This window comes from Hypomesus transpacificus, chromosome 1, assembly GCF_021917145.1.
Source record: "Hypomesus transpacificus isolate Combined female chromosome 1, fHypTra1, whole genome shotgun sequence".
NCBI lineage: Eukaryota > Metazoa > Chordata > Actinopteri > Osmeriformes > Osmeridae > Hypomesus > Hypomesus transpacificus.
This window is the reverse complement of record NC_061060.1, coordinates 2,122,117-2,133,851: the sequence shown is the minus strand read 5'-3', so window position 1 is coordinate 2,133,851 and position 11,735 is coordinate 2,122,117.

The following is an 11,735-nucleotide window of genomic DNA, read 5'->3' as shown; positions in this document are numbered from 1 at the left end:
CCAACCAATCCGTTTCATTCTTGATTTCGAAATATACTCAGACCGAACATGAGACAGAAGCTGTGGCCAGGCCGTAAACCTCCAGTTTCACCCAGCAGGTCTGGAGGAGCAGCAGCAGCTGGATGCTGTTTTCAGGATCACATGCATGTTTGTCTGAGCTGAGAGCGATCTTCATTACCCAAGCCAACCCAGATCAATACTGCATCCAGGCAGTCTGGAGCACGGGAACTCACACTGTGGCACAGAAAACTTCCTCTCCAGATCAGAAACGCATCGACACTTCTCCAACCAAACGGCTCATACTGGAAAACAAAAACCATCCACTACAGAGTTTTGTTTACGTTAGCGTTGACAGTAATGTAATTATTTTTTCCATGTTAATGTAATTGTCCATTAGCATTTGGTTTCCAGCAGTGCAGTAAACAGGCTACCAACTCGCTCTGTTCCAAACAAGACGCATGTTAAGTGTTCACAATGGCTCTGTTAAACCATGACATAAAAGCATTTACAGCATGTCACCCTCACAAAGGACCGGGCATGCACTGTGCAACGTTCCTCTTGGTTTTTATTTATGAGACAGGTTATTATTCCCTGTGTTCCTCCAGGCAGGAGAGAGGGAGCCCCCACTCAGAGAAACCCAGGGGACAGGAGACCCTGGAGGCTCAGTTCACCTCTACACAACACCACCTCCGGGAGCCGCAACCTCCCAGACATCCATCCTGAAAACTCCCATCTCCGCTTGTTGTCTGCAGTAATGCCGAACACACACACACAAACACACACATACAAACACACACACGTGCAATCACACGCACACATACAGGGACACACGTATACACAGTGTCTATACACACACACACGCACACAGACACGACACAATAGAGAACTGCAAAGACGGCAGTAAGAGCAGACGTCTCACACAGATTCTGTTTAATCTCACCAACTTTGGCAAACAGTTGGGGGATTTAAACTGCAGCAGTAAGGGAATCAGAGCAGCACTTTCCTGAGATTTGTCCTCGTTTGGCATGTAGCTGTACTACCCCACATCACCTCAATCACAGGAGCTTCCTTGGTTAGGATACATCAAAACACATTTGACAGTGCGACTTGTCTTTGTCAAACTCCACTAGCTTCAATGCCAACCATAAAAATAACATGCATTCCGAGCCACATTCGATATTGTGTGGTAACATGAGAAATAGAAAATCATGACACAAAACATTTGAAACTTGTATAGATTTAAATACACAGAATTACAGAAATAGCGAAGTAATAATCATTTATAGTGATTATCCATGCCATTCCTTCTCCAAAGAACTGTCCAAGCATTCTAGATTGCTGTCCAAGCATTCTGGATTGCCTTCCTAAGTCTCTCCTATCATTTTGATACATTTTCTCCATCTGTCATTTCCCTCCACGTTCTTCCTCCTCCTTTCTCAGCCCTCGCCAGTGACCCACCCCGCAGCCGGCCTCCTCGTCAAAACTACACCAGGAATTGAGGTGAGGGAGTCGGGCTAGTAATCAGAAGGTTGCCGGATCGATTCCCCGCCGTGCCAAAATGACGTTGTGTCCTTGGGCAAGGCACTTCACCCTACTTGCCCCGGGGGGAATGTCCCTGTACTTACTGTAAGTCGCTCTGGATAAGAGCGTCTGCTAAATGACTAAATATAAATATAAATTGCTGTCTGTCTGACAATCCTCTGCAGCAGATCCTGCTGTCCTCCAAGATAGTGACGGGTTTATAGAGGCCTCATAGAGAGGCCGTCAGTCTCGCTCTGGTGACCACTGACTGAACATAATACAGTGTATTGTATTTCTGGAACGTCCCTGCTGTTGCAGAGTAGGAGAGGAGGAGAACAGCAGTGGATGGCGTGTGTGGTAGTCGGCACAAGTGACTATGAAGTAGGGTAATATCTCAGAGAGTAATGAGGCTTTCTCCTCTCTCTACGGGCCACCACCCATGAGCATCTGTGAGGAGGAGGACTAACATTTACAAAGTGCAGTGAATACATGGAGAGCAGCATGGTAGCAACCTGTGTTTATCACTACATCACAGAGGAGTTGAGGAAGTGAGAATCACAGCAGCCATCTTGTCTGGTCAGAAGCAGAACTTACTGAAGTGAAGATGTAGTGGTTTCACTATCCAGTGGAGTGTTTTGGCATAACTTGTAGTAGATATTCATGGGTTTCGGTTAGCACTGAGTTTCAGAAGAACTGCAGTCTAGCAAGAGAACACATAAGAGCATGCTAGATTGTAAACTAGTATAGATTTCTGTCTTTATACAGCTTTGACAAGCCCTTTGTCACTAGATACTTGTTGGTTGATGCTCAAGTTAAACAGAACAAAAACACCATTACGAAATACAGTACATTGAATTATGAATCAAAGAAGTGCTTAAACCTATATATAAAAAGTTTGAGCATTCTTGTTATTTTCTGGGGAATCAGCACAGCAGAACAATAATGAAATGCATTGCATTATATACAGTAAACATGACATATGTGCTTAAACATGACAATTTGCTTTTATGTCATTGGTGTTCCCATACCATGAATAGTAAAAATAGGGGTGGAAATCTTTTGGTACCTCTTGATTCGATTCAAATCGATTATTGGGATCAGAAATCGATTAAAAATCTATTCACGATTTTTTGCGATCTTGAAAAAAAGAATCTGTACAAAAAATTTATAATATAAAAAAACAAAACATTTGTGAATTGGTAGAACACTGAATCGCGATTCAAATGTGAATCGATTTTTCCTCCCACCCCTAGTAACTACACAGCATCAGTCTCCTTCTTCAGGTAACCTGATGGAGGGGACAGCTCAGTGATGGGAGTATTTCACAATTCAAAATCAACCCCATCTATTAGATAAAATTGGATACACACAACCAATCAGAGCATCAAAATGTAGTTGCTTACAAAAAATGCCTCAACGGTGCTCTTCTGCACAATCATCATGTTAAACCCTCGCCATATCAAATAAACGGTTCATTCCAGGCCAGTTGGAAGTCTGTTTGAACGGAAGGATGGCCAACCTCATCTGCCAGAGCAAATAAAACATGAGCTCCCAGATTCGTCTGGTTCCCAGGATAATAAAGGGCCAGTCCAAGGTTGAGTTACCAAAACAAGATCAATGTTAACATCCAATTACCCCTAGAAAGCCCAGCCTCTACCATACAAAGTTTCACTCGTACAACTCCACAGCAGTCTTTTTCAACATATGACTACTTTGGGTGTTGCTACGTGGTAGTTTATGTACTTGATGTAATGTGTTGCTCAAATAGCTTCCTGGTTGATCAATTTCCCACAGTTCATTTCTGAGTGTGTGCAGTGGGATACACCTACACCCCCACGTTAAACTGTGGAAGAAAGGACGATGACAACCAACCAGAAAAGGCAGTGTAATTATCCGACTTTCCAACATTACCAGATCATATCCTAGACAAGTCTGCCCCCTGCTAGATAATTGACCCTTTGATAAGCACTGAACCTAGGACAAGCGTGAAGACTAATGACTAAATAAGCAGGCCCCAAAGCCTAGACGAAAGCATTGTGTTTACTTCACAGCTGCTGTTCTCCCAGGTCTTATTGGTTCACACTGCTCCTAGGGTGGAGAAGGATGCTGTGTATGTTTGGCTACCTGGATTTCAAGTTTCATGTTTTTTATGGTCAGGTGCACAGAACAACCCAAGGTCAGACTGGGCACTGACATTCTATGGACAAGACACGAGCAACCTGGCATAACATATAAGTACTAAGAACATAGATTACATCTATGATAAGCTAAATAAAATAATAATAAACCTCCTAAATATACAATATAGTATGCAATATCCATACAATATACTAGACCTCTAATACGCATAATGACCTATACTAACCTTATAGACCTAACTAACCAAAGAAAAGACCTATACTAACCTAAGACAAGTGGAGTAAGTTAGTGCAATAGTGCAATAATTTGGCAGCTCTCTGATCTGGGGACGCAGAGAAGCGGTGGGCTGAGCAGGCCAGGGGCTTTGGGGGGGGTCTGCCCAGCGGGGAAGTAGAAGGAGAAAATGGGGCTCAGATGGTTGAGCGGTTAGGGAGTCGGGCTATTAATCAGAAGGTTGCCAGTTCGATTCCCGGACGTGCACATTTAAACACATAGGACAATGGGCCCTGAGGACCAGGACAGAAGAGCACTGTGTTACAGGATGAGTAGGCCTCAAAAGACCAACACCTTGTTTCAGACACAAAGGGAGAGCCCACTAGACCAAGCCCACAGAATTATTAGTTTTAATACAACATATTCTACAATTTTATGATCGACTAATAAGATAAGCTTGGAAAATCTGAGGGTTTTATAGTGTCAAGATGAACCCACAGGAATTGTCCTCATGCATATTGGATTCCTTATCTTGCCTGCATCGTGCCTCATCTAGCTTTTCCTTCAAATTACGACTTTATACTGTGAGAAATAAACCTTTACACGGTGAAGAAGTATATTTCTTTGAACTGCCAATGAGTAATAGTTCCCATTGCTCATAACCTGTATTCAATCTGCTTCTTTACTAAGAACTGAAAGGACGAGAGGGTCAATCATGGCCTATTCATTATGCATGTCTACAGATATGAGTACAAAAGAAGCATGAGAAATTATGTTAAATATATACATTTCAGCCATACCATGCTGTGTGTATTTGCATAGGCATGTCGTTTAGGGATAGCTCTGGTGATCATTGCCATGCCGAAAACATAACAAATATCATAACAACATCAAAATCACATGCTTATCTCTAGTCTGCGAGCAAACATCATACGCAATTCTAAATACTGTACTTCGATATTAATACGGATTTTACCAAACTAAACTCATAGACCTATGTGTTGCCACTGAAGACCTACTGATTTGTATCTATTCTCCTCAAGATTTGTTTGGGGTTCCAGAGATTTACATACAGAATTTGGTGTAATGATACGTAGGTGTTCCATCTGCTTCTCATGTTTCCAACACTCTCGTGCAATTTGGCAGGATAATTGATCTACAAAGAAAGCACTCCGCGCACGTGCCTCCGCTGTCGCGCGCGAAAGGATTTACAAAACCATTCGCAGTCGATCAGCACAACCGTAATATGTGCACTTTAGGAAGGGCTTGGCAGAGAGGAGGGAGATGTTTATCATGCGTGTCACGAAGAGAATGACTGAGATCGTCTGGATATCACTGTCCGTAAGGGCTTTTTTGAAGCTATTGTTGTTTTAGCCTTTTAGCCCGGATCTGGAATGAAATGTTTTTTTCACTTGTCTCTTGGGTCAGATGGCTGAGCGGTTAGGGAGTCGGGATATTAATCCGAAGGTTGCCAGTTCGATTCCCGGCCCTCCAAATGATGTTGTGTCCTTAGGCAAGGCACTTCACCCTACTTGCCTCAGGGAGAATGTCCCTGTACTTACTGTAAGTCACTCTGGATAAGAGCATCTGCTAAATGACTAAAAATCTTTGTAGATCTGTGTAATGTATCGTAGTTACCTTTCATTGATGAAATGCCTCTGGCTAGAATCAATAGGATTTTTCTGAGGATACACAGGTAGGCTACAGTTGTAAAACCAAAAGCTGTTTTGAAAGAGCCTTCTTTTTGAGAGCCAGTGTACATTTTTCCTTTGACACAATATGACATTTAATGGAATCCCAAACTATGCACCAGCCTTGCTCTGAACATCTCCACAGGTTTAGGTGTAGCACTGCGCTACAGCCCTGACTGCAGATCAAGAGGCCACAGGTTCAAACCTTGTAACTGTTGGATGAAATCGTCTGATAAATGATTACCTAATTACAAAGCACCTTGTTATAACCTATGGCCTGGGTAAGTCCTATTGCTTGTTAACTGTAAATCAGAATTGAGCTCAGAGTGGATTCTGAGGTGGGAGCTGGGTTATTCTTCAGGAGAACTGACCCAGAAGGTAGATGGAACAACTGCCACATGTTTTAATTATAAGAGAGATTTAGAGATTTAGAGATTTCTTTGCTGAAAACGCTCATTGGTAGAAAGACCATTTCAAAGACTCCCTGTATTACAGTATTGTTGGGTCTTTTTTGTGCTTGATTTACCATGAAAACAATATGACGTATTTTTCTGTGTGTCATTGCAATTTCCAAGGGGATTATAGTTGATCGGTGATATAGTGATGTATTCTGAACAGTTCAGCAATAAACTATATTGACAGGAAATGTTCCCATTTCAGTGGCTAAAACTAGCCTTTGCAAGACACTAGTGGGTAAAACATTTTTAGGAAGAAAGTCTGTATTGTTGTCGATAATATGCAACCAGCGAGGCAGCATCGGCTTCATATTATCATATCTAGCATGGATGACGAGACAAAATGGTGAGTAATTTATGTGATATCTCAAAGGCCTATATCAAAAGAAATTGGGTTCACAGCAAGTAGAATTGGCCACGCACTTTAAATTGTGTATAGATGAGGCCCCGTGAATTGCACCTCTCTTTGAGACGCAAAGCATGATGTAGGCTATATCTATATCAAATGTGTGTAAAATTGAAGTATAGGCACCTCAGTAACCTTGGAAGGGGTGAATTCCTTCATTTGGAAGAGACATCCTTTCCAACAGCTCGGACAGAAAAAGCAGTTAATCAGAAATGAGGCCGAAACTCACATTCCGAAACATTTCACCACCCACATTTGAAGATAATAATTACCAGTTAAACACAAACAAACACAAACACTGGACCAGAAAGATTTACTGAAAGCAATATGTTTGTTTTATTGTGATAGATTGGTATCTAATGATAATGTATTGTTTGGCCCTGGCTGGAGGGCACCTGAGAGGCCGTCTCCAGCGCTCCAGCCAAACTCATTAGGAGCCTCTGGGTCGTGAGGGTCCCAATCACACAGCGCTTATTTGATTTGGGGAGAAGGGCGAGATCATGTTATGTCTTCTAATGAGAGGAGAGCGCGCCGCCGGGAGCCAGCCCAGAAAAGGAGGCACGTCTCGCACTCTGTCTCGCTGACATTTGGTGCTCGCTCACGACCAGGTTTCTGAGAGGAGACCAGGCCGAAAGTTGGGGAGGAGAAGTGAGGCGTGGATCCCGGCGGAGCGGCTGTTGACGGCGTGTCACATCCTCCACACGTTTCAGCCATGAGCCGTCTGGCCTTGGTTGCACTAACGAGGACCCTGAACCCCTCAGTGATCAGTCATTACCCATGCAGACGCGACCAAGGTGAGATTACTGACACTGGGAGCTGGGGGGAATGGATCAAGAGATAAAATACAAGATCTGTGGGACGTTTTGCGAATTAGCCACAGTACAGTTAGCTGGCTAAAACCCCGAACTAATCAGTGTTCCAGTCAAACATAATCCATTCATTAAAATATTATTGTTACAGATTAAATACGACTGTACTAATTCAGAAATGTTGTTTTGTTTTGCCGTTGATCTTAATACCTCCACCTGTTGCAAGAGCAAGCACCTTGTGGGGGCCCTTTGATTGGCAACCCCTCCCCCCCCCCCCCCCCCCAAACCAATTGCGGGGCCCTAAACAAATGTTTAGTTTGTTTATTGGGTCAGATCGGCCCTGCATGCTATGTTTCATTCATTGTGAAATGTGCGACTGATTTCACCTGTTGTTTAGCCTTGATGAAAATTGAGGCAAAACATTCAGTCCAACAATTAACATTTTTACACCTATCAGGGGATGATAATTACTGCTTGTGTGCTGTGGGTAAGATAGCCTGTCACATACCTCATTGACAACAGAGGATTTGAACTTAAGGTCCTACATAGAGGATGAATGACCTTCCCTATCAGGGAGGGTTAGCCTCAGAAGGAGAGATAGTGAAGCCAGATTAAAGAGACCGGGAATGGAGAATCAGACGTGACTTTGCAGCAAACAACATTTGGGGCAATTTATGGCCTTACAGCCTCAATAGCTATTGTAGCTGCTATTCTCCCGCAGCTAGAAAATGAACGTGCTGTGTATTTTGTGAACTGTAAAATAAAGGTTTTATATTAGTGATGATTCTAATGTGAGATCGGTGTTCAACAGGGTTGGCCTCCATGAGGGGATGGGTGACAGGGCAGGTTTTCATCTGGTTGAGGTCATGTGTAAACGTGCTCTGAATTTCACCCCAAAGCTGCCATTCTCTCTGTGGTTGGTCGGATGTTGAAGATTTTGGTCAAATGTTTGATAATTAAATATTAATATTTTCTCAAATTAAAATTGCATGAGGCCACAGCACGGAAAAACTCTGTTTCCAATTGATCACTTTAATCAAGGTTGTGGCCCGGAGTGGAAAGTCTTAGCCTGTTATTGTTAACTGAATGATGCATTGATTTTAATTCCAGGGAGGTGTGTGTGCCTGTGTGTTTGTAATCAATCCTAAACACAGAGCTGAAAGTAATACATCCCCTTGTATCCTTGGACACATACAGGCCAGATATCGAGTTATAAAACACTCATCTCACAATATAACTAAGCGTGATAATAAACTTTTCGCTTAATACAAATAACAGCTACACTATTACCTCACTGAAGTTGACTGCTGCAAACAGATTTGAGCAGATATGCATCTTGAGAGAGGTTTACTGAGGAGGCAAGCTCAGGCAATCAGTAGATTTGATTACAGCCATTTAGTTTTGGAGTTGGAGCGTCTTTAAAATCACAAACGGAAGGAGACTTTTGAATGTTCTTTGGCTAGCCAATCTGATAATATAATAACAATATCCAATTATTTTAACCCTGGAAAGGGTTTATCACACTGTAATGACCAAGGAATTACATTTAAAAGTCCACTAGTTCCTCTCCTCATGTACAAAAAATAACATGTCATTTGATGTATTCTTTTTAGACTTTTATAGTGTCTCAGCAATCACTAGAATGCAGGTGATGAAAAGCTGTGCCAAACATCCTACAATCAGACTCCCTTCTTCCACATCCTGAGCACAGGAAGGAGAGGAGGGTGGGGAGGGGAGGAGAGAGGTGGAGGGTGGGAAAGAGAGGGGAGGAGGGTGGGGAGGGGAGAGGTGGAGGGTGGGAAAGAGAGGAGAGGAGGGTGGGGAGGGGAGGGGAGAGGAGGGGTGAAGGAAAGAGGAATGTCGGGAAGGGGAGAGGGGGAGAAGAGGAGAGGGAAGAGAGGAGGGGGGATGGGATGGTAGGAGGGAAGAGGAGGAGGGATGAGGGAAGAGGAGGGTGGGGTAAGGAGGGAGGATGAGGGGTAGGAAGGGGAAAGGGGGGATAGGATGGTAGGAGGGAAGAGGGGCAGGAGAAAGGGGGAGGGGAGAGACTCAGGAGTTAATATCAGTCGGTGGTCTACAGTGACTGATGACTCGCCAAGTTCCAAACAGTAAGGTCCTTTACAGACACTCCCACCAAGCAAATTAAACAATACCAACCTCGCTTTCTCTTCCCAAGACAAGGAGTCAATTACAAACAACACTTACACCTCTAACAAACACAGGCCCCTCTGTCTCTCTCTCTCCCTCTCCAGAGAGAAACAGACAGCTAGTCAGTTTATAAGTAAAAATGTCACCAATGGAGAAAAAATTATTGTTAGGATATATCTCTGTAGTTCTGTTCTCTGTCTAGAACAACAAAATGATCTGTTGGTTATCTAACAAGGAGAATGAAAGGTATTTTGTTGGATTTTAAAGAACCTGGAGTTTGTATTTTTTTGTGTTAGTGCCTTGATTCTGTTTACTACAAGGTCAATGCTCAAAACTCTGTATGAATCATATTGACAAAAGTCTTCCGCAGTGCGTAGTAATACTGTTTCACAAATGTTCTCCAATGCATAAACTACTACTTACTGAATTCTACAGACATTTCCTTGCTCTGATCATAAGAAAAATCATGAACATCTGCTGCACAATCACAGCTGCATCTTTGACTAACCCCAAATCCAGTCCTTGTTTTTCTGTGATTCATCTTAACAACCTGTTTCTCTGTGATTCATCTTAACAACCTGTTTCTCTCCCCAGAGCATAACTTCAAATTACCGTTCATTGTCCGGAAAAAGACTTCCGGTGCCACAAAAACCAGATGAGACAAAAGACAAGAAGTAGTCCCCGATGCCATCTCACACACTGGCCCAGTCCATATCCATACACAGACACGTCATCACATCCACACACAAACATACCATCCCATCCTGACTTCCGGTGCCACAAAAACCAGATGAGCCAAAAGACAAGAAGTAGTCCCCGATGCCATCTCACACACAGGCCCAGTCCATATCCATACACAGACACGTCATCACATCCACACACAAACATACCATCCCATCCTGACTTCCGGTGCCACAAAAACCAGATGAGACAAAAGACAAGAAGTAGTCCCCGATGCCATCTCACACACAGGCCCAGTCCATATCCATACACAGACACGTCATCACATCCACACACAAACATACCATCCCATCCTGACTTCCGGTGCCACAAAAACCAGATGAGACAAAAGACAAGAAGTAGTCCCCGATGCCATCTCACACACAGGCCCAGTCCATATCCATACACAGACACGTCATCACATCCACACACAAACATACCATCCCATCCTGCCAGGACTCGCTTAGGAAGGGGGCTGATGGTGGCAAGGGGATCTTTGTTTTGCTGTGTGACCCAGAAATAATGCGAGAGGAGCCTGTGGAGGGCGAGGGGGGAGCTGGGAAGGAAAACGGCAGATCCCTGGTAAACAGGCAGGTGGGTCGTTGGCAGCACTGCCGTCACCAGCGTGGGAGCTTATCACAGCTGAGTTTGGGAACGACTGACTGCATGTGTGTCCTTGAACAATGGGACCATGGAACAGCTAATTTAATGGCCTCAACTTTGAGCGGTCCACAAAAGAATAATGTAACACTGTGGAACTTGGGGGAACTGAAGTGTCGTTTTTATATCCCATTTGAGTGAGAATCCTCTAACCAGAGTGGTGATGGTGTTACGTAATGAGTTCATGTGCAGCATTAGTGTGCTTCATCAGAGCCCCATTAAGAAGCAGCAGTGAACTAATCATAGGAGCAATGTTAGGAAAGGTCATGTTGTGACTCACTGTCTGAGAGCAGCCTGCGTGCGGGTGTGTCTGTACGTGGATGTGTGTGTCTGTACGTGGATGTGTGTGTGTGCGTGGGTGTGTGTGTGCGTGGATGTGTGTGCGTGGATGTGTGTGTCTGTGTCAGTGCGCGTGTGTGTGTACCCTACTCAGCCCTTTTGGCCAATGGGAGTTACAGGATAATTGACCATGATATTCGGAGTGTCCCGTCATTACTCATCCCACCTTGACTCCCTACCACAGCCCTCCCCAACCCTCCTGCGAAGCCAGGAGCTTAATGACCCCTAACTGCTAACAGAACGCTAGTACAACCTACATGTCTACAGAAGCTATAGTATGCCGGCACCAAACACTGCTAATGTGGCAGTTAATGGCAGCAATTCAGTCTGATGCTAACCCTAACCAAGCCAGTAGACCTGGATTAGACAAAACTAACTATTTAAACTAACTCTTGATCATGGTTTCCAGAAAGATCCACATTTGACTTTTAATGAAGTGTGGTTTAACTTTTCAGTTGAGGTATCCACTGTATCTGATATTTTGATGAAGTCATTTGGTTTTCATATCACCCGCATGCTTACTTTCTCATTAAACTGATAACCCAAATCTCCCATGAACAACTTCGAGGTATATTATTTAATACTGAAAATTCAATAATTTAAGCACACATCAAAAATCCCCTTAAGCCTATAA